Here is a 23,293-nt window from a genome sequence, read left to right as displayed (position 1 = left end):
CTTTCACTTAGCCATTTTTATTTTTATAATTGTTTAGAATATTCTGAAAAATTTTTTCAATCAATTCATTTTTGGACGTCACTAAATTACAGAATTCAGCAGGTAGTTGTATACATCTTTAAATTGAGTCTACTGGGAGCTTTCCGTTTCAAATTGCCAGCAATTGATCTGAAAATGTTTGACCAGAGTCATCGTTTTGCAATCGGACACGCATATTTGTAGTTAATTTTAATGTTTTTACTTGTGCCTATAAATTAGAATTTTTCAGGCAAGCATTCATTTCGTCTGCAGGGGTTGATCTAGGTATTATAGGTAATGTTTGCCTGAAATCTCCCGCAAGCAATATTAATGTGCTGCTAAAGGGTTTCGAATTCCCTCACAAACCTTTCAAACATTGATCCAGAGCCTCGAGCGATTTTTTTGTGCCATTGTGCACTCGTCCCAAATAATAAGTTTGCATTGCTGCAATACTTTACCCATCCCAGATGATTTGGAAATATTGCACGTGGGAGTTTCTGTAGAATGCAAATTCAGAGGCAATTTCAAAGCGGAATGAGCAGTTCTTCCACCAAGCAGCAACGTTGCGGCTATTCCGGACGAGGCAATTGCCAACGCTGTATCATTTTTTGATCAAATTGATGCCAGAATCAGTTTTATCAAAAACGTTTTACCAGTACCTTCGGCGCATCCAAAAAGAAAATTTCTCCAACGTTGTTATCGACACAATGCATTATCGGAAATGAAAGAATTCGCCAAACAGCTTCATTACTGCTTATGTATCTTCCAGCCTGATATTGTACGATTTCGTCGAAATCTTTGATTTTGGGCTGCAAGCCAAAAACTGCCATGTCACTGCCTTTGTTGACGTATTTACATATGTATTTGATTGCCTTTACGGAGTTACAGTATTCAACGTTTATGTGTGCATTAAATGTTTTTGATAATAATGGGGAATATAGAACAACCCACTGGTTATCTACTTCGATGGTGGTACCGTTGCCATTGTAGGTTCTTCAGTCATTTTACAATTAGAAATTTCTCTTTCAACGGTCTTCTTACAATTAAAAATTTGTCTTTGAACGATATTCTTAAATACCTGTGTCCTGGTCGTCATTTATATTCCCTGTGTCCCGGTCGTCATTTGTGTCCCGGTATCCCAGTCTGTAATTTCTCTTTGAGTGTCCCGGTCGTTATTTATATTCCCTCTGTCCCGGTCGTCATTTGTGTCCCGATCTGTAATTTCTCTTTGAGTGTTTTTCTTTTTAGTATTTTTTAGTTTTTTACATTTTTTCTTTTTTCAGTTTTCTTTTTCTTCTTTATTTTTCAGCTTCACTATGAAATACATATCGCCGAACCTTTGTTTTTTTAACTAAAATCTGGTAGGTATTGATGACCTTATCCCAAACCCAAACCCAATCATCATCGCTATCATTTTCAGTTTTGATATGTTTTGACTCTCGCTGTCCAGGTGGATCTTCATCTAACTGCGCGGTTTTGCGTTCTTTAGCCTCAAGCCTGTTTCCTTTCTGTTCCTTTGATTCCTCGGCACGCTTTCTTGTCTGACTTTCTCTATCAGCAGCAAGTTTTTTGGCATAGACTCTTTGAGCATCTTCATCGGCTTTTGCCATGGTAAGTTCATCAGTCATTGTAAACTTAAACATTAATAGATTTCTACGTGAACATATGTCTTAAATATCTTGAATGACGTCACCGTCAAAGCAAAAATGACGACAACTAATTTCATGACGTCAGTGGACACAGAAACATGACGTCACCTGATCCACAGACAGACACACAGACAGACAACTTATTTTTATATATATAATAGCTGCTGGGGTGGCGCTTCGTGCCACCCCAACACCTAGTTGGTGGGGCGCTTCGCGCCCCCCCAAGCCCCCCCGCGCGCGTAAGTCGTTACGCGCCATATTAGTTATGCGCCATTGTAGTTGTGTCCTTGTGTCCCACCTGTGAATATAGATAGATTTATATATGTGTTTCAAACTACGCAAAAATTGCGAATAAACAACATTCTTGGCTTTCCCATTGTCTGTGCATATGCAAAGCCGTATGTACTAATAATGACGTCATATACAAACGCTCTTTTTACAAACAAACAAACATGCATCCACATAACTCGTTTTTATATAGATAGATACAATACAAATTAACTGCGTAAAACTTGCGAATAAACAACATTCTTCGCTGTCCAATTGTCGCTGCATATAAATACATTGTCAGGTTTACCGACCCTCGAACATGCAACGTACAATTGTCCATGGGAAAAACAATCAGGATTAAGATTTATACCACATTTTTCTAATGATTGACCTTGAGCTTTGTTAATGGTGATTGCAAATACTAATCGAATTGGGAATTGCAATCTTTTAAATTGAAAAAGCAGATCCGTTGGAATCATGGGAATGCGAGGAATTAGAACAGCCTCACCCTCATAAGGCCCTGTCAAGATTGTGGCCTCTATTAGGTTTTCCATTGTTTTTTTTTACGGCAAGTCGCGTGCCATTGCAAAGCTTTGGTGGGTTGATATTTCTTAAAAGTATTATTGGTACGCCTATTTTTGGTTGTAGCACGTGTGGTGGAAACCCTGAAGGATCTATGGAATTTAAAAATTCAGATGGATAATTAACCGCTTCATTTGGTTCCAAAACTGTGTCGACTGACTTGTAAAGGACTGCCTGGTCTCGAATCTTGTTCAAAACAATATTGTTGATTTCGTGAACGTCTATATTTTTGGGTGCGAGAATCGCTCTTTCACTTAGCCATTTATTATTTTTATAATTTTTTAGAATATTCGGCAATACTTTTTCAATCAATTCATTTTTGGACGTCACTAAATTACAGAAATCAGCAGGTAGTTGTATACGTCCTGAAATTGAGTCTACTGTTTGACCAGAGTCATCGTTTTGCAATCGGACACGCATATTTGTAGTTAATTTTAATATTTTTACGTGTGCCTATAAATTAGAATTTTTTAGGCAAGCATTCATTTCGTCTGCAGGAGTTAAACTACGTAAAAATTGCGAATATACAACATTCTTGGCTTTCCCATTGTCTCTGCATATGCAAAGCCGTATGTACTAATAATGACATCATATGCAAACGCTCTTTTTACAAACAAACAAACATGCATACATACAACTCGTTTTTATATAGATAGATAGATAGATAGATAGATAAAATACAAATTAACTGCGTAAAACTTGCGAATATACAACATTCTTCGCTGTCCAATTGTCGCTGCATATAAATAGATTGTCAGGTTTACCGACCCTCGAACATGCAACGTACAATTGTCAATGGGAAAAAAAAATCAGTATTAAGATCTATACCACATTTTTCTAATGATTGACCTTGAGCTTTGTTAATGGTGATTGCAAATGCTAATCGAATTGGGAATTGCAATCTTTTAAATTGAAAAGGCAGATCCGTTGGAATCTTGGGAATGCGAGGAATAAGAACAGCCTCACCCTCAAAAGGCCCTGTCAAGATTGTGGCCTCTATTAGGTTTTCCATTGTTTTTTTACGGCAGGTCGAGTGCCATAGCAAAGCTTTGGTGGGTTTATATTTCTTAAAAGTATTATTGTTAGGCCTATTTTTAGTTGTAGCACGTGTGGTGGAAACCCTGAGAATAATATCTCGATGTAAAAACTGATCACCGACCATAACTATGGCCACTTCGTCGATAGTTGGAGCATTGTATCTACACACATGTTGGCCAGGAGGCGTTTTGTCAGCGGAAATAACAATTTTATGCGTATAAGTAGGCATCAAATCGAGGGCTGTTTTGAACAGACGCACTAAATTATTATTTTCGTGGAAAAGATGTTGTAATTGGGAAACGATTGTCCTTTCAATGTTGGGAGAAATTTCGCAACGTGCATTCAATTCAGAATTTCTATCACTGATGAAGTACAATTGTAAAAATTTATGATTCTCGCCTGAGAATGGTAGAAGAGACCCTGCTCTATGATAAATTTGCCCTTTTACTTTGAAAGTAGACATAAATTGATCTGGATTTTCAATTTGGGCTCCAAACGACGTCATTTGGAAACATGAGTTGTATTTTCTGATTCATTTATATTCCTTATGTCCCGGTGTCCCGGTCGTCATTTATATCCCCCTGTTTTATATCCCGCTTATTTTTCAGTTTTTTCCTTTTTTTAGTTTTTTTTTACTTTTTTAGTTCTTTTAGTTTTTACGTTTTTTAGTTTTTTTTAGTTTTTTAGATGATTTTTTTTTATAGTTTTTTACCTTTTTTTCTTTTTAGTTTTTATTGGTTTTTACCTTTTTTTAGCTTTTTATCTTTTTTATTTTTTTTTATTTTTATTTTTAATTTTATTAGTATTCTTTTTCTCTTCTATTTTTCATTTTTCCTTTTTTTTAGTTTTTTTTAGTTTTTAGTTTTTTAAATTTTTTCCTTTTTTTAGTTTCTTTAGTTTTTTTAGTTTTTCGGCTTTTTTATTTTTTCATTAGTTTTTAGTTTTTTTTGTAGTTTTTGCCTTTTTTTAGTTTTTTCAGTTTTTTTTTTAGTTTTTAGTTTTTTACCTTTTTTAGCCTAACCAGGATTTGAACCTGGGACCTTCATTCTCCGTTCTGACACCCTCTCTAACCGAGTGACTACTCCAGCATGTTCATTTTGGTGTTTAAATGGTATATTATTAACCAAATTAATGTGTTTTACAATATACTAAGCATCGTCATAACAAAAATGACGGCAACTAATTTCATGACGTCAGCCGAAACATGACGTCACCTGATCCACAGATCCACAGACCCACAGACAGACAGACAACTTATTTTTATATATATAGATATATATATAAATAAGTTGTTTTTTGACTGACGTCATGTTTGTCGACTGGCGAAATTACAGATCGGGACACCGGGACACAAATGACGACTGGGACACTCAAAGAGAAATTACAGACTGGGACACCGGGACACAAATAACGACCGGGACACAGGGAATATAAATGACAACCGGGACACAGGGACAGAACTACAACGGGGATGCCGGGGGCACAAGGGGGATATATAAATGACGACCGGGACACAGGGATTGTTATATTAGCAATCACCATCAACAAAGCTCAAGGGCAATCATTATAATTAATGAGGTTTAGATCTGAATACGGATTGTTTTTCCCATGGACAATTATATGTTGCATATTCAAGAGTCGGTAAACCTGACAATCTATTTATATGCACAGACAATAAGACAGCGAAGAATGCTGTATATTTGCAAGTTTTACAAACATATATATATCTATCTATATTCACAGATGGAACACAGGGACACAACTACAATGGCGCGTAACTAATATGGCGCGAGAAAAGCTAAAAAAAGAAAACACCTAAAAAGAAAAAAACTTAAAAAAAGGAAAAAAAAGTTAAAAAACTAAAAAGAAAAAAACACCGGGACACAAATTACAGACCGGGACACCGGGACACAAATGACGACCTAGACACAGGGATTATAAATGACGACCGGGAAACTCAAAGAGAAATTACAGACTGGGAAACCGGGACACAAATAACGACCGAGACAACGACTGAATATAAAGACGACCGGGACAGAGGGACACAACTACAACGGAGCCGCCGGGGGCACAGGATGGATATATAAATGACGACCGGGACACAGGAAATGTTCGATTAGCAATCACCATCAAAAAAGTTCAAGGGAAATCATTAGAATAATGAGATATAGATCTGAATACTGATTGTTTTTCCCATGGAAAATTATGTGTTGCATGTTCAAGAGTCGGTAAACCTGACAATCTATTTATATGCAAAGACAATGGGACAGCGAAGAATGTTGTATATTCGCAAGTTTGAAGTAGTTATAAACATATATATATATATATATATATATACTAGCTGTTGGGGTGGCGCTTCGCGCCATCCCAACACCTAGTTGGTGGGGGCGCTTCGCGCACCCCCCAAGCCCCCCCCGCGCGCGTAAGTCGTTACGCGCCATATTAGTTACGCGCCATTGTAGTTGTGTCCCTATGTCCCACCTGTGAATATAGATAGATATATATATATATATATATATATATATTATATATATATATATATATATATATATATGTTTTTAACTACGTAAAACTTGCGAATATACAATATTCTTTGCTGTCCCATTGTCTGTGCATATAAATAGATTGTCAGGTTTACCGACTCTTGAACATGCAACATATAATGGTCCATGGGAAAACAATCCGTATTCAGATCTATACCTCATGATTCTAATGATTGCCCTTGAGCTTTGTTGATGGTGATTGCTAATCGACGATTCCCTGTGTCGCCGTCGTCATTTATATATCCCCGTGTGCCCCCCGGTGTCCCGGTCGTCATTTATATTCCATGTGTTCCGGTCGTCATTTATGTCCCGGTGTCCCAGTCTGTGAATTCTCTTTGAGGGTCCCGGGCGTCATTGATATTCCTTGTGTCCCGGTGTCCCGGTCGTCATTCGTGTCCCGGTGTCCCAGTCTGTATATACATTCGTTTTTGAATTGGTCTTTTTTTAGGTTTTAGTTTTCTGCCTTTTTTTTTAGTTTTTTTTAGTTATACCTCATGATTCTAATGATTGCCCTTGAGCTTTGTTGATGGTGATTGCTAATCGAACATTCTCTGTGTCCCCATCGTCATTTATATATCCCCCTGTGCCCCCCGGCGTCCCTGTTGTAGTTGTGTCCCTGTGTCCCGGTCGTCATTTATATTCCCTGTGTCCCGGTCGTCATTTGTATTCCGGTGTCCCAGTCTGTATATACATTCGTTTTTGAAATGGTAAATGATGAAATAAATTTTTGTATTTTACCCCTTTTTTTCTTTTTAGTTTTTTTTTTTGGTTTTTACATTTTTTTAGTTTTTTTAGTTTTTTTTTTCTTTTTTCTTTTTATTTTTTTTTTATTTTTATTTTTTTAGTTTTGTTTTTCTCCTTTATTTTTCTTTTTGTTTCCTTTTTTTAGTTTTTTTTTATTTTTTAGTTTTTTTAGTTTTTTAGCTTTTTTAGTTTTTTTTATTAGTTTTTAGTTTGTTTTTTTCTTTTTAGTTTTTTGTAGTTTTACCTTTTTTTTTAGTTTTTTTTTTTACTTATGTCCTGGTCGTCATTTATACTCCCTGTGTCCCGGTCGTCATTTGTGATGGTTTGTTGACGGTGTTTTGTTGATGGTGATTGCTAATTGAACATTCCTTGTGTCCCGGGCGCTTTCTCTTTGAGTGTCCCGGTCGTCATTTATATTTCCTAAGTGCCTGTGTCCTGGTCGTCATTTGTGTCCCAATGTAATTTCGTAATTTCGTCAGTCGAAAACATGACGTCAGCCGAAACAGAAACATTACGTCACCTGTTCCACAGACAGACAGACAGACAACTTATTTTTATATATATAGAAGATATATATATATATATATATATATATACTAGCTGTTGGGGTGGCGCTTCGCGCCACCCCAACACCTAGTTGGTGGGGGTGCTTCGCGCCCCCCCCCAAGCCCCCCCGCGCGCGTAAGTCGTTACGCGCCATATTAGTTACGCGCCATTGTAGTTGTGTCCCTATGTCCCACCTGTGAATATAGATATATATATATATATATATATATATATATATATATATATATATATATGTTTTTAACTACGTAAAACTTGCGAATATACAACATTCTTTGCTGTCCCATTGTCTGTGCATATAAATAGATTGTCAGGTTTACCGACTCTTGAACATGCAACATATAATGGTCCATGGGAAAACAATCCGTATTCAGATCTATACCTCATGATTCTAATGATTGCCCTTGAGCTTTGTTGATGGTGATTGCTAATCGACCATTCCCTGAGTCGCCATCGTCATTTATATATCCCCCTGTGCACCCCGGCGTCCCCTTTGTAGTTATGTCCCTGTGTCCCGGTCGTCATTTATATTCCCTGCGTCCCGGTCGTCATTTGTGTCCCGGTGTTCCAGTCTGTGATTTCTCTTTGAGTGTCCCGGGCGTCATTTATATTCCTTGTGTCCCGGTGTCCCGGTCGTCATTTATATCCCCCTGTGCCCCCCGGCGTCCCCATTGTAGTTGTGTCCCTGTGTCCCGGTCGTCATTTATATTCCCTGTGTCCCGGTCGTCATTTGTATCCCGGTGTCCCGGTCTGTATATACATTCGTTTTTAGTTTTGTTTTTCTCCTTTATTTTTTTCCTTTTTTCTTTTTTTTTCTTTTTTAGTTTATTTAGATTTTTAGATTTTTTAGTTTTTTTATTAGTTTTTAGTTTTTTTGTAGTTTTTACCATTTTTTTAGTTTTTTTAGTTTTTTTTTTTTTTACTTATGTCCTGGTCGTCATTTATACTCCCTGTGTCCCGGTCGTCATTTGTGTCTCGGTGCTTGGTTGATTGCTAATTTGTATTATATTTATATTTATATTTTTTATATTTATTAATATTTTTTCAGTTTTCTTTTTCTCTTATTTTTCAGTTTTTTCCTTTTTTTAGTTTTTTCTTTTTTAGTTTTTAGTTTTTTTTTGTTTTTTACCTTATATTTATTAATATTTTTTTAGTTTTCTTTTTCTCTTATTTTTCAGTTTTTTCCTTTTTTTTAGTTTTTAGTTTTTTTTTTGTTTTTTACCTTTTTTTAGTTTTTTTAGTTTTTTTAGTTTTTTAGCTTTTTTAGTTTTTTTATTAGTTTTTAGTTTTTTTTTAGTTTTTGCCTTTTTTTTAGTTTTTTCAGTTTTTTTTAGTTTTTAGTTTTTTACCTTTTTTTAGTTTTTTTAGTTTTTTAGCTTTTTTAGTTTTTTTTCTTTTTAGTTTTTTTGTAGTTTTTACCTTTTTTAGTTTTTTTTCTTCTTTTGTATTAGTGTGAAATAATTCAGACGTCATATGCGGACAAACACGACGTCACTCGACAGACAGACAGACAGACATAACCCACAAACAACTTATTTTTATATATATTTATTCATATTTTTTTAGTTTTCTTTTTCTCTGTTATTTTTCAGTTTTTTCCTTTTTTTTAGTTTTTTTCTTTTTTAGTTTTTAGTTTTTGTTTTTTAGTTTTTTACCTTTTTTTAGTTTTTTTAGTTTTTTTAGTTTTTTAGCTTTTTTAGTTTTTTTATTAGTTTTTATTTTTTTTGTAGTTTTTGCCTTTTTTTTATTTTTTTCAGTTTTTTTTAGTTATTAGATTTTTACCTTTTTTTTAGTTTTTTTTAGTTTTTTAGCTTTTTTAGTTTTTTTTTCTTTTGTATTAGTGTGAAATAATTCAGACGTCATATGCGAACAAACATGACGTCACCTGATCCATCCACAGATCCACACACAGACAACTTATTTTTATATATATAGATATATATATATATATATATATATATATATATATATATATATATATATATATATATGTCTATCTATATTCACAGGTGGGATCTTTATTCACAGGTGGGACACAGGGACACAACTACAATGGCGCGTAACTAATATGGTGTGAAAAAATCTAAAAAAAGAAAAAAGCTAAAAAGAAAAAAACTTTTAAAAAAGGAATAAAAAAAAGGTAAAAAACTAAAAAAGAAAAAAAAGCTAAAAAAAAACTAAAAAAGCTGCAAAACTAAAAAAAAACTAAAAAAGAAACTATATCTATATATATAAAAATAAGTTGTTTGTATGCATGTTTTTTTGTTCGTGGGTTTGCATATGACGTCATTATAAGTAAGGCTTTGTATATGACGTCATTATTCGATGACACTAAAGACCGGGACACCGGGACACAAATGACGACCGGGACACAGGGAATATAAATGACAACCGGGACACTCAAAGAGAAATTACAGACCGGGACACCGGAACACAAATAACGACCGGAACACAGGGAATATAAATGACGACCGGGACAACAAAAGAGAAATTACAGACTGGGACACCGGGACACAAATGACGACCGGGACAAAGGGAATATAAACGACGACTGGGACAGAGGGACACAACTACAACGGGGACGCCAGGGGCACAGGGGGATATATAAATGACGACGGGGAGACAGGGAATGTTCGATTAGCAATCACCGTCAACAAAGCTCAAGGGCAATCATTAGAATAATGAGGTATAGATCTGAATACAGATTGTTTTTCCCATGGACAATTATATGTTTCATGTTAAAGAGTCGGTAAACCTGACAATCTGTTTATATGCACAGACAATAAGACAGACAATGGGAAGTTATACGTAGTTAAAAACATATATATATATATCTATATTCCCATGTGGGACACAGGAACACAACTACAATGGCACGTAACTAATATGGCACGAAAAGACTTACGCAAGCGGGACTTTGGGGGGCACGAAGCGCCCCCATCAGCTAGGTGTTGGGGTGGCGAGAAGCGCCACCCCAACAACTAGTGTATATATATATATATATATATATATATATATATATATATATATATATATATATATATATATATATATATATATAGTGTCCGTCTGTTACATTACCGTTACTACTGTTACACGAGCTAAAAAGTTGAGGCTCTTTTTAAATTTTATTAAATTTAAAACTGTGCAAAAGGTTGCACAAATATTTCAATATATTTTGACAATGGATTAAAGTAATTCGAAAACCTTAAAACGGAAAACCAAAAGTTTGAAGTTTAGTAGAAATTGTTGAAGTTTAGAATGCTTGTTGCTCAAAGAAAATTTGTAAAAGTGTCAATTAACGTCAAAAAGAAATTATTATTAAACTAGCTGGGTCCTGGCGACGAAAAAATACAAAATTCCACATTTTTGTAGATAGGAACTTCTACAGTAGGGTTCTCTAATACTTTGAATCCGATGGCCTGATTTTCGTTAAGATTCCATGATTTTTAGGGGTTGTTTCTCCCCATTTTCTAAAATATGCCAAATTTTCCCAGGCTCGTAACTTTTGATAGATAAGACTAAACCTGATGGAACTTATATATTTAAAATCATCATTAAAATACAATTCTTTTGATGTAACTATTGGTTTCAACTACCGTTTTTTAGAGTTTTGGTTACATATGCATCTACTAGCTGTTGGTGAAGCCCCCCCGCGCACGTAAGTCGTGACGCGCCATATTAATTACGCATCATTGTAGTTGTGTCCCTGTGTCCCACCTGTGAATATATATATATATATATATATATATATATATATATATATATATATATATATATATATATATATATATATATATATATATATATATATATATATATATATATATATATATATATATATATATATATATATACTAGCTGCTAGGGTGGCACTTCGCGCCAGCCCAACACCTAGTTGGTGGGGACGCTTTGCGCCCCCCCCCCCCCCTCCAAGCCCCCCGCGCGCGTAAGTCGTTACGTGCCATATTAGTTACGCGCCATTGTAGTTGTCTCCCTGTGTCCCACCTGTGAATATATATATATATATATATATATATATATATATATATATATATATATATATATATATATATATATATATATATATATATATATATATATATATATATATATATATATATATATATATATATATATATATATATATATATATATATATATATATATATATATATATATATATATATATATATATAAATATATATATATATATATATGTTTTTAACTACGTAAAACTTGCGAATATACAACATACTTCGCTGTCCCAATGACTGATGACTGATGAAAAGTTTACAATGACTGATGAACTTACAATGGCAAAAGCCGATGAAGATGCTCAAAGAGTCTATGCCAAAAAACTTGCTGCTGATAGAGAAAGTCAGAAAAGAAAGTGTGCCGAGGAATCAAAAGAATAGCAAGGAAACAGGCTTGAGGCTAAAGAACGCAAAACCGCGCAGTTAGATGAAGATCCACCTGGACAGCGAGAGTCAAAACATATCAAAACTGAAAATGATAGCGATGATGATTGGGTTTGGGATTTGGACTTGGATAAGGTCATCAATGCCTACCAGATTTTAGTTAAAAAAAACAAAGGTTCGGCGATATGTATTTCATAGTGAAGCTGAAAAATAAAGAAGAAAAAGAAAACTGAAAAAAGAAAAAATGTAAAAAACTAAAAAATACTAAAAAGAAAAAACACTCAAAGAGAAATTACAGACCGGGACACAAATGACGACCGGGACAGAGGGAATATAAATAACGACCGGGACACTCAAAGAGAAATTACAGACTGGGATACCGGGACACAAATGACGACCGGGACACAGGGAATATAAATGACGACCAGGACACAGGTATTTAAGAATATCGTTCAAAGACAAATTTTTAATTGTAAGAAGACCGTTGAAAGAGAAATTTGTAATTGTAAAATGACTGAAGAACCTACAATGGCAACGGTACCACCATCGAAGTAAATAACCAGTGGGTTGTTCCATATTACCCATTATTATCAAAAACATTTAATGCACACATAAACGTTGAATACTGTAACTCCGTAAAGACAATCAAATACATATGTAAATACGTCAACAAAGGCAGTGACATGGCAGTTTTTGGCTAGCAGTCCGAAATCAAAGATTTCGACGAAATCGTACAATATCAGGCTGGAAGATACATAAGCAGTAATGAAGCTCTTTGGCGAATTCTTTCATTTCCGATACATGAACGTAGTCCAGCTGTTGTTCACTTAGCGGTACATTTACAGAATGGTCAACGTGTTTATTTCTCGGAAACCAACGTGCAACAAAGAGCCCTGAATCCACCGGATACAAAGTTAACTGCTTTTTTTTTTGCTATACAAAAATGATTCTTTTGCAAAAAAACTGCTGTATACTGAAGTGCCTTCGTATTACACGTGGAATACTAAAAATAAAGTATTTGAACGTCGAAAACAGGCTATTTCAGTCGACGGCCAACCTACCATCTTCAAAGATACCACGATAGGAAGACTCTACACCGTTCACCCCAATCAACATGAATGCTTCTTTCTACGCCTGCTTTTGGTGAATGTACCCGGTCCGACATCCTTTGAGTATTTGAGAACTGTAAACGGTACTATACATGACACTTACCGTAGTGCATGCCAAGCTCTGAATTTATTGGAGAATGACCAACACTGGGATAACTGCATCAATGACGCGTGCGAAACGTCAACCCCAAGTCAAATTCGTGCATTGTTTGGCATCATACTTGCTCTCCATCAGCTCCTACAGAGTTATGCGGAAAATATAAATTAAAAATGTCCGAAGATATACTCCATCGAAAACGGTTAGAGATGTCAGATATGACTTTTGATTTTACATTAGAAATTTATAACTACACTTTAGTTATTATAGAAGACTAGCTGTTGGGGTGGCGCTTCGCACCACCCCAACACCTAGTTGGTGGGGCGCTTCGCGCCCCACGAACTTCTTCTATATTAACCAACTTCTTCTATATTGTGGGTAACCATCATTGCCAGTAATTGTGTTGGATACTAAAACTCGAGGATATTGCTTCGTGCACCTTCCTTTGGCCATGCATGGTGGATTTTCGTTCAGTGCACCGCAAGGTCTATGTATCATATTTTTTACAACAATATCATATAACCCCTTATCGACATTTTCATCAGGTATTTCAGCGGAAATCACATCATCAATTTCGTTAGAAGTAATTTTATTATGTAGCCAGATTAGTATATTTGCGTGTGGCAAACCTCGTTTTTGCCTCTCCACTGAGTACAACCAGCATCGCACTGACCAAAACACTTCAAGTTTTACTATGTAGTTTATCAGTGATTTCAACTTTTGCCGGAAGACACGGGCCGTAATGTCATGTCTATGAACCGCCGATTGTCCTTGAAGTAAAATATGCTGTATCTCGTCTCAAGATTGATTACATGTAAATGTGATAAATAAATTTGGACGACCATAGAGACGAACATACGCAATAGCATCTTGAGCATATTCATGCATATGACGGGGACTGCCAGCATATGACGAAGGTAAAATTGTTAATCTTCCAACGTTTGTGGTCTTACTGTCACTTGCAACTGCATCTCACAAATGAATGTATTGTTCAGAGCGGAGCTTGGTCTGATTCAGACGGATATATAGCAAACATTTTGATTAAATTTTTGCATACATATCAACGACGTATCGGTGAAACAATTGATGGCATTTTAAAATATAATTGTCTTCATCCTTCCGAATAATTAGTCTATAGGAATAATAATGCATTGCACTGCATTTCTTATTCATTTCTTTGTTAGTGGCTGGATTCATCAATTTAATATTAAAGTGATAGCCGTCGGCTCCATCCCAAAAAATGATAGGATATTGTAGGGCATCGTAGCATCGATGGGTTTCAGCAATTCTTACCAACTGAGCGTTTCGCTTATGAAGAATAATATCTCGAGGTAAAAACTGATCACCGACCATAACGAATGCCACTTCGTCGATAGTTGGAGCATTGTATCTAAACACATGTTGGCCAGGAGGCGTTTTGTCAGGGGAAATAACAATTTTATGCGTATCAGTAAGCATCAAATCGATGGCTGTTTTGAACAGACGCACTAAATTATTATTTTCGTGGAAAAGATGTTGCAATTGGGAAACGATTGTCCTTTCAACGTTGGGAGAAATTTCGCAACGTGTATTCAATTCAGAATTTCTATCACTGATGAAGTACAATTGTAAAAATTTATGATTCTCGCCTGAGAATGGTAGAAGGGACCCTGCTCTATGATAAATTTGCCCTTTTACTTTGAAAGTAGGTATACATTGATCTTGATTTTCGATTTGGGCACCAAACGACGTCATTTGGAAACATTAGTTAAATTTTCTGATGTTTGATAAAAAACGCTTATTTTCTGACGCAGTTCCAGTAAGTAAAGTCTTCAATGGCTCTGGGGGTGCAACCAATAGAGGAAGTTTAAATTTCCCTGAGGCGCAACACATTCCCATTGTTTCACCATTAAATTTCAAGGCCTTGCAATAGGGACAAATTTTAGACATAGTCCCTATTTGATCACATCTACTTTAATCATCGACTGGGCTGTACCTGAATGCCATGCGATAATTTTCAGGTTGCTCTTGTGATTCTTCGGCACGCTTTCTTTTCTTACTTTCTCTCAGCCGCAAGCCTGTTTTCACGTTGCTCTTGTGATTCCTCGACACGCCTTCTTTTTTCACTTTCTTTTTTAGCAGCAAGTCTGGTTTCGCGTTGCTCTGGTAGTTCCTCGACACGCCTTCACTGACGTAAATTGCACATTCCTAATCTAGCATTATCTCTTTAAGCCGCAAGCCTGTTTTCACGTTGCTCTTGTGATTCCTCAACACGCCTTTCTTTTTTAATTTCTCTTTCAGCAGCAAGTCTGGTTTCGCGTTGCTCTGGTAGTTCCTCGACACGCCTTCGTTGACGTAAATTGCACATTCCTAATCTGGCCCTTTCTCTTTGAACCACAAACCTGGTTTTACTTTTTGGTAAAATTCTATAACAATGACGGTTGGAGAAATCTCCACGTGCCAAGCTTGCTAAAGCTCAACAATGTATAATAAACCTCAATTTTTTTAAGTATCTTTTTTAAAATTTTCAAATTACATTAATCTATTGTCAAAATATTTCGAAATTTTTATGCAATTCCCAGTTTTTACATTTAAATCCCCAACACAAAAATACATACAACTTATTTTTATATATATAGAAGATATAATCTGGCATAACAGACAAAGTGTAACAGACATAACCCACAGACAACTTATTTTTATGAATAGAATGTCCCGGTGTCCCGGTCGTCATTTTTTCCCGATATCCCGGTCTGTAATTTCGTCAGGCGACAAACATGACGTCAGTCGACAGACAAACATGACGTCACTCGACAGACACACAGACAACTTATTTATATATATATAGATATAGATAGATATATGTTTTTAACTATGTAAAACTTGTGAATATACAACATTCTTCGCTGTCCCATTGTCTGTGCATATACAAAGCCTTATATACTTATAATGACGTCATATGCAAGCTCTCTTTTTACAAACAAACAAACATGCATACATACAACTTCTTTTTATATAGATGGATAGATAGATATACATATACACTATAAATTAACTACGTAGAACTTGCGAATATACAAAATTCTTTGCTGTCCATTGTCTGTGCACATAAATAGATTGACGTAGACCTAAGCTAATACTTTGTTCAATTTAGGATTAAATTCAGTCTGGTGATTTCGATTTTTTAATCATGTAATAATGATAAGACCGTGGAAATAGATAGCTTTACCCAATATATACCCAATGATATTACCCAATATATTTGCTGGAATATATTTCCAAAATATGATCCCACTACATTGCCGACCGTCCCGCCTTCAGATGTATAAAATATCGAGCACTATGTTGATTTTGTCATTTATATTTTATAGGCACACGTAAAAACATTAAAATTAACTACAAATATCCGTGTCCGATTGCAAAACGATGACTCTAAATTTTCTTCATCCTGCCGAATCATTAGTCTATAGGAATAATAATGCATTGCACTGCATTTCTTATTCATTTCTTTGTTAGTTGCTGGATTCATCAATTTAATATTAAAGTGATAGCCGTCGGCTCCATCCCAAAATATGATAGGATATTGTAGGGCATCGTAGCATCGATGAGTTTCAGCAATTCTTAACAACTGAGCGTTTCGCTTATGAAGAATAATATCTCGAGGTAAAAACTGATCACCGACCATAACGATTGCCACTTCGTCGATAGTTGGAGCATTGTATCTACGCACATATTGGCCAGGAGGCGTTTTGTCTGCGGAAATAACAATTTTATGTGTATCAGTAGGCATCAAATCGATGGCTGTTTTGAACAGATGCACTAAATTATTATTTTCGTGGAAAAGATGTTGCAATTGGAAAACGATTGTCCTTTCAACATTGGGAGAAATTTCGCAACGTGCATTCAATTCAGAATTTCTATCACTGATGAAGTACAATTGTAAAAATTTATGATTCTCGTCTGAGAATGGTAGAAGGGACCCTGATCTATGATAAATTTGCCCTTTTACTTTGAAAGTAGAAATAAATTGATCTGGATTTTTGATTTGGGCTCTAAATGACGTCATTGGGAGACATGAGTTATATTTTCTGATTTGTGATAAAAAACGCTTAGATTCTGACGTAGTTCCAGTAAGGAAAGTCTTCAATGGCTCTGGTTGTGCAGCCAATAGAGGAAGTTTAACTTTTCCTGAGGCGCAACACGTTTCGCTTATGAAGAATAATATCTCGAGGTAAAAACTGATCACCGACCATAACGATTACCACTTCGTCGATAGTCGGAGCATTGTATCTACGCACATGTTGGCCAGGAGGCGTTTTGTCAGCGGAAATAACAATTTTATGCGTATCAGTAGGCATCAAATCGATGGCTGTTTTAAACAGACGCACTAAATTATTATTTTCGTGGAAAAGATGTTGCAATTGGGAAAAGATTGTCCTTTCAACTTTGGGAGAAATTTCGCAACGTGCATTCAATTCAGAATTTCTATCACTGATGAAGTACAATTGTAAAAATTTATGATTCTCGCCTGAGAATGATAGAAGGGACTCTGCTCTGTGATAAATTTGCCCTTTTACTTTGAAAGTAGACATAAATTGATCTGGATTTTCGATCTGGGCTCCAAACGACGTCATTTGGAAACATGAGTTATATTTTCTGATTTTTGACAAAAAACGCTTAGATTCTGACGTAGTTCCAGTAAGGAAAGTCTTCAATGGCTCTGGTGGTGCAGCCAATAAAGGAAGTTTAACTTTTCCTGAGGCGCAACACATTCCCATTGTTTCACCATTGAATTTCAAGGCCTTGCAATAGGGACAAATTTTAGACATAGTCCCGATTTGAACACATCTACTCAAGCTATAATCATCGACTGGGCTGTACCTGAATGCCAGGCGATAACTTTCAGGTTGCTCTGAATCCTCGGCACGCTTTCTTTTCTTACTTTCTCTATCAGCAGCAAGCCTGATTTCTTGCTGTTCTTGTGATTCCTCGGCACGCTTTCTTTTCTTACTTTCTCTATCAGCAGCAAGCCTGATTTCTTGCTATTCTTGTGATTTCTCGGCACGCCTTCTTTTTTCACTTTCTCTTTTAGCAGCAAGTCTGGTTTCATGTTGCTCTGGTAGTTCCTCGGCATGCCTTCTTTTTTCACTTTCTCTTTTAGCAGCAAGTCTGGTTTCGCGTTGCTCTGGTAGTTCCTCGGCACACTTTTTGTTCTTTCTTTCTCTATCAGCCTCAAGTCTGTTTCCTTGCTGTTCTTTTGATTCCTCGGCGCGCTTTCTTTTCTTACTTTCTTTATCAGCAGCAAGTTTTTTGGCATAGACTCTTTGAGCATCTTCCTCGGCTGTTGCCATTGTAAGTTCATCAGTTATTTTAAAGTTAAACATTAATAGATTTCTACGAGAACGCATGTCTTAAATATCTTTAATGACGTCACCGTCATAAAAAAAATGACGACAACTAACTTCATGACGTCAATCAACACACAAACATGACGTCACCCGACAGACAGAGACATCCACAGACAACTTATTTTTATATATATAGAAGATATATATATATTTGTATATATATATATATATATATATATATATATATATATATATATATATATATATATATATATATATATATATATATGTTGCATATAAATAGATTGTCAGGTTTACTGACTCTTGAACATGCAACATATAATTGTCCATGGGAAAAACAATCCGTATTCAGATCTATACCTCATTATTCTAATGGTGTGTCCCTGTGTCCCGGTCGTCATTTATATTCCATGTGTCCCGGTCGTCATTTGTGTTCCGGTGTCCCAGTTTGTAATTTCTCTTTGAATGTCCCGGTCGTCATTTATATTCCCTGTGTCCCGGTGTCCTGGTCGTCATTTGTGTCCCGGTGTCCCGGTCTGTAATTTCTAGGCGAACACTTGTCTAGCCCACGGCCACAGCAAAAAACACTGCAAACAGTCCCATCCGTCTTGCCTTAAGTGTGGGAAAACAGGCCACGCAATTAGTGAATGCCCTGAGTCAGACCCTTTCTGCAGAAATTGTAACCGGAAGGGACACACAGCCCTCCAAAAACAATCTTGCCCAGCTCACCAAAAGCGAGTTGTAATCCTTAGAACATCTGATAAAATGAACCTACCCTACTCAGTTGTAGCTGCAAGAATCCCTTGGCAACCCACACCCCATCGGCCCAGTAGAAGCCAAGCAACAGTTGCTGTAGCAGATGCAAAGACAGTATCATTTCCAAAAGAGGCAAATAATGTTCATACTCAAGGTTCTAGTCATTCCCCCCATCCCTTACCTAAGTTTACTTCAACATCCTGCCCTCCAAAAGATTCATCTAAAAATAGCCAAGAATGGCAAAGGCTTGCAACTTATCTCACAGTTAGTCACTTAATTGAGGTTAGTAATGAAGCTGAGGAAACCAAAAATACTCTCAAGAAGAAAGCTATCACTAAACTCCTAGGTGATGACATATTAGAAACAGCTATGGCTCAATTATCCTCCATGAAAAAGGACATAGATTCCACATCAAAGCTAGTTAAGCCTGTAGACTCAACTGCAAATCAAATCAATGCAGGCTCTGAAATTGCCACAACCCCCAAGACGGTAATCGATGCCACTGCCCTAGTCAAAGGCAAGAAATCTAAGAAAAAAACGGCAAACTTTCCATCCCAGTCCAAAATTACCACCAATGATATTTCGTCGGCTGAAGAAGATTTCCAATATTCTAATCAAGGAGATGATGAAACTCAGACCACAATGGATGTTTAAATGTGCACCGTACAAGATTTTACGTTTCTCACGAATTTATCACTGTGTAATAATGTTGTTTTTAACTATTACGATGACCAAAATAATTTGCCCACCAGCCCCTTAGCTAGCCCCGATAGCCCTTTAAACCAAATTAACTGTGAATATCTCGACACTTTTGATTTTGTGAAAAATGTGAAACCTAAGCTAATGGAAGAGACCAAACTTAATGTAATTTGCTTTAACATCAGAAGTATACGGGATAAGTGGGCTAATTTTAAAGACTTAGTTTTAATTAATGGTTACTGCCCTTTCGACGTAATTGGAATAACGGAAACATGGCTTTCAGAAATTGATGATAAGAATGAATTTTCCCTCCCTGGTTTTCAAGCTATTCATATTGAAAGAAAATTAACCAAGTCCTCTGGCGGCATTTCTCTTTACATCCGGTCAAGTCTGAAATTCACCAGGCTATTAGACTGTGAATCCTTATTCTCGCAACCTATAAATAATAGATGCATTTATTCAATAATCGTAGACATAAGTGTTGACGAGAATTCTTTTATTTTTTCATTATTTTATAAGCCCCCCTCATTTCCGACCCCTTTCTTTTGTAACCTATTTGATGATTTTTCTAGTTTTATTAATTTACCACAAAAGAAGGCAATAGTTTTTGGGGACTTCAATTGTAATTTACTAAATGTTAGCAATAATAATGATTGTGATACCTTTTTTGAAACATTCACCTCAAGTGGTCTTCTTCCCACAATCCTTTTTCCTACTAGAGTTGATCCTGTGAGGTCTACAGCTACTGTAATTGACAACATTTTTGTATCCACTTCCCTGGGAAACCACCTGTCCTCCAAAATAATATTTTCTGACCTGTCAGATCACTTTCCAATCTATCTCTCGCTACCCTCCCTACCAACTACTCAGCCCTCTAGAATTAAAACCCCTACGTATAATAGAATATATAATACTGTGAATATGAACAGGTTCACGGATCGTTTGAAATCCTTTGACTGGTCCAAGGTTTTGGATTGTCAGGATGTTAATTCAGCCACAAATGGTTTTACACAAGGACTGAGTGATCTTATCAGTTCAACCTTTCCAGTTCGTAAATCAAACCGAAAAACTAGCCATATACGCCCCTGGATGTCTAATAGCCTGATAATCTCTTCATACCGAAAAAATGACCTATATAAGTTAGCTTGCAAAACCAGTAACGTTATTGACCTGACTAATTATAAAAAATACAAAAATTTATATACCAAACTTGTCCGGGAAGCAAAAAAAAATTATTATTATTCGAAAATCTCTCATTGCAAAGGGAACTTGCAAAAAATTTGGTCAACAATAAATGAAATTCTTTCAAAAAAAGAAGTTCAAGATCTGTACCTCTTAACCTTAAGGACATCAGTGGCAGATTAATTGACCCAAGTTCAGTACCGGATGCTTTTAATAATTATTTCACTAATATTCCAAATGCTAACTCCTGTTCCTTCTCCCAGTCAGTACAACCTAGCAAGAATCCTGGATCCATGTTTTTCTCTCCAACTGATCGTAAAGAGGTGCTTCAAGTTATCAAATGTCTCTCTAATAGTAGTACACCTGACTTCTTTGGCATAAGTAATAAGCTTCTTAGGACCGTATCTTCCTATGTTTGTGAACCCATTGTGCACATAGCAAACCTGTCTATGACCAATGGAGTCTTCCCAGAAATATTTAAATCAGCAATTGTTATCCCGATTCATAAAAAAGGCGATCCGTCTGAGATAAGTAATTATCGTCCAATCTCACTTCTCCCAGTTATATCTAAAGTGCTCGAGAGAATTATATTCCGACGTCTTTCTCCCTTTTTATTTGGGGTTCATTCTTCAGATTCGTTGATTTCTCCTCATCAATATGGCTTTCGTTCCAAATTTTCAACTGCTCATGCACTAATAGACGCCACACAGTTTATACGTTCCCAACTTGACCTTAAAAATACTGTATTGGGCTTATTTCTGGACTTTTCTAAGGCCTTTGATATGGTTGATCACAGTGTTCTATTAAGTAAACTCAACAACTTAGGTATTCGTGGAGTTCCTTTCTCATGTTTTGGCTCTTATCTCTCTGGTAGAGTACAGAGTGTGAGTCTGGGCGGGTTGACTTCACATCCCCTATCTGTCCGAAGGGGCGTCCCACAAGGCTCTGTTCTTGGTCCAATACTTTTTCTCCTTTATATTAATGATTTGGTTACGGACCTGGGTCCATCAGTGCACCCAGTACTTTTCGCTGACGATAGCAACTTTTTCATCACCGGTCCTAATTTACCATCCGTTGTCGCCTCTACTCAAACCCTTCTGAATAGAGTAGAGGAGTGGTGTCTAGTTAACTGCATGACCATTAACATCAAGAAAAGTCAGGTTGTATTATTTCGAACCCCTTACAAAAAAAATGAAGCTCAGCAAGCACTTGGCCTAAAATATTCTACCAATCTCCTCCCACAGGACGAAGTTGCCAAGTTTCTTGGTGTTCACATAGACTCCTCCCTATCATTTGCAACACACGTGTCCTACATCAGAGCCATAATTTTGCGACAGGTAAGTATGATTAATCGTGCGAATTATTTTCTTCCTCCCGATATCCTTGTCACCCTTTATTACTCTTTTATTTACCCATATATCTCATACTGTGGATCTGTTTGGGGCAACACTTTTCCTTCAGTTACCAATAAATTAAAATCTGCCCAAAACCGTGCCATCAAAGCAGTTTTTCGGCTGCCCCGACTATATCCCACCCAGGACTTGTACTCCGATTTTGGTATTATCCCTTTTGAACAAATCATCAAAAATTAAATCTATACCTTGCATACTCCGCTTACCATAAAAATCTTCCTCCTCAATTATTATCTTATTTTAATATTAATAATTCTGAAAGCCTCTGTCTCCGTTCATCCAACCGTTCCTTCATTGTCCCCAAGTGTGTCTCTAGTTCCGCCCAGCGATCCCTAATTTATAAATCTATACTTCAATGGAATATAATACCCTCCAGTGTCGAGCTATCCACAAGTTTTCGCATGCTGTATAGCAATGTGCTAAAATTTTGATATTATAACTCTCTAAATTCTTATTCAATTTGCTTTAGTTACTCATGTTTTCTCTTTTCTATTTTTTTCTCTCTTCTTCATTTTCAATTTTTTGTGGTTATGGTCCTCAACAAGTTCGCTTCCAGGATCTTTATTATTATTGGTGTTATATTGTAGTTTTGTTTGAATAAATTGAATTGAATTGAATTGAACAATCCCTGTGTCCCGGTCGTCATTTATATATCCCACCTATGCCCCCGGCATCCCCGTTGTAGTTTTGTCCCTGTTTCCCGGTCGTCATTTATATTCCATGTGTCCCGGTCGTGATTTGTCTCCGGGTGTCCCAGTCAGTAATTTCTCTTTGAGGTTTCCGGTCGTCATTTATATTCCCTGTGTCCTGGTCGTCATCTTTGTCCCGGTATGTAATTTCATCAGTTGACAAACATGACGT

The 23,293-nt window shown here is 36.2% G+C and overlaps 1 protein-coding gene across 4 annotated transcripts in view; it reads right to left on the bottom strand.

The window, feature by feature from the left end:
- Positions 1-23,293, bottom strand: part of LOC136039409 (protein CLEC16A homolog) — a 53,520-nt gene that overhangs the window by 11,247 nt on the left and 18,980 nt on the right. The window lies entirely within an intron of this gene.

Source organism: Artemia franciscana, chromosome 19 (assembly GCF_032884065.1).
Source record: "Artemia franciscana chromosome 19, ASM3288406v1, whole genome shotgun sequence".
NCBI classification, from domain to species: domain Eukaryota; kingdom Metazoa; phylum Arthropoda; class Branchiopoda; order Anostraca; family Artemiidae; genus Artemia; species Artemia franciscana.
The sequence above is the reverse complement of the archived record's forward strand: the minus strand, read 5'-3'. Positions and strand labels throughout refer to the sequence as shown.